Source organism: Gorilla gorilla, chromosome X (genome assembly GCF_029281585.2).
Source record: "Gorilla gorilla gorilla isolate KB3781 chromosome X, NHGRI_mGorGor1-v2.1_pri, whole genome shotgun sequence".
NCBI lineage: Eukaryota > Metazoa > Chordata > Mammalia > Primates > Hominidae > Gorilla > Gorilla gorilla.
The window spans coordinates 56,458,557-56,460,412 of NC_073247.2; the positions used below are offsets into that span (position 1 = coordinate 56,458,557).

At 45.1% G+C, this 1,856-nt stretch overlaps 1 pseudogene; it reads right to left on the reverse strand.

The window, feature by feature from the left end:
• Positions 1 to 668: 668 nt before the first annotated feature.
• Positions 669 to 1,530, reverse strand: LOC101151946 (proliferating cell nuclear antigen-like; annotated as a pseudogene).
• Between the last annotated feature and the right edge of the window lie 326 nt (positions 1,531 to 1,856).

Here is a 1,856-nt window from a genome sequence, read left to right on the forward strand (position 1 = left end):
CCACCCAGATCGAGCTTCCCAGCCACTTTGTTTACCTACTCAAGCCTTGGCAATGGGGAGCGTCCCTCCCCCAGCCTCACTGCCACCTTGCAGTTTGATCTCAGACTGCTGTGCTAGCAACGAGTGAGGCTCCGTGGGCATAGGACCCTCCGAGCCATGCACAGGATATAATCTCCTGGTGTGCCATTTGCTAAGACCGTTGGAAAAGTGCAGTATTAGGGTGGGAGTGACCCGTCTGTCACCCCTTTCTTTGGCTAGGAAGGGGAATTCCCTGACCCTTTGCACTTCCTGGGTGAGGCAATGCCTCACCCTGCTTCAGCTCTTGCTCAGTGCACTGCACCCACTGTCCTGCACCCACTGTCCAACACTCCCCAGTGAGATGAACCCGGTACCTGAGTTGGAAATGCAGAAATCAGCCATCTTCTGCATCGCTCATGCTGGGAGCTGTAGCAAAAACAAATCTTAAAACTGCATTTAGAGTCAAGACCCTATTGTATTGTAAAAATCACAAGTATTTCTAAGAGAGAAAAATACTTCTAGGTCAACTAGACCAGATCTGACTGACTTTGGACTTTATTCTTTAAACAAATTGCAGACAATAGAGAAAAAGGTTATTTACAGAAAACGATATCTACATATGTACTTAGAGGTACAAATTTGGTGGCAGAAAAGACTTCAGTATATGCTGGCATCTCAGAAGCAGTTCTCAAAGAGCTTAGTTTTATTTTCTTGAATTTTATGAATGTCTAAGGTCCTTCTTCATCCTCAATCTTGGGAGCCAAGTAGTACTTTAAGTGTCCCATATCAGCAATTTTATAGTCTACAACAAGGTGTATGTCTGCAGATATATTGAGTGTCACCATTGAAGAGAGTGGAGTGGCTTTTGTAAGGAAGTTCAGGTACCTCAGTGCAAAAGTTAGTTGAACTGGTTCATTCATCTCCATGGTAACAGCTTCCTCCTCTTTATCGACAGTACTTGTCTGTGACAATTTGTTTTCCATTTCCAAGGTCTCCACTTGCAGAAAATATAATTCCATCTTTTACACCAGAAATTACAACAGCATCTCCAATATGGCTGAGATCTCAGCATATACTTGCAAATTCACCAGAAAGCATGTTTACTACATAGCGGTACTCTTGTTCTGCAATTCCAACTTGTTCAACATCCAAATCCATCAACTTAATTTCATAGTCTGAAACCTTCTCCTGATTTGAAGCTTCAAATACTAGCACCAAGGTATTCACATTATCTTCAATCCTTAGTTTAACGATATCTTCATTGCCAGCACATTTTAGTATTTTGGACATAATAGTGAGGTTCACGCCCATGGCCAGGTTGCAGTCACAGCGGTAAGTGTCAAAGCCCTCAGACGGCAGGGTGAACTGCACCAAGGAGAAGTGGGATGAATCCATGCTCTGCAGGTTCACGCCGCTCGAGCTGATGTCCCAGCATGCCTCATTGATGAGGTCCTTGAGTGCCTCCAACACCTTTTTCAGGATGGAGCCCTGGACCAGGGGCGCCTTGAACATGGTGGCAGAGTGGCAACAACGCGGCTACAGGTGGGCGGAAAGTAGGAAAGTCTAGCCGGTTTTGGCTTCACGAGCCTCAGAGCAAGCAGGCGAATGCCATAGGGAGAGGCTGAGACCTAGAATGACAACCATTAATAGACTTTTTAACGTTTAATCATCCTTGCATCACTGGAATGTACTCTACTTATTCCTGGGATAAACTCTACCTGGTTGTCCTAAGCAGAATTCTAAGATGGCCCCCGTGATTCCCACTCCCTGGTATCCATGCCTTTGTGAAATCATCTCCCCTTGAGTGTGAGTGGAACATATAAGTTGCTTCTAACCAG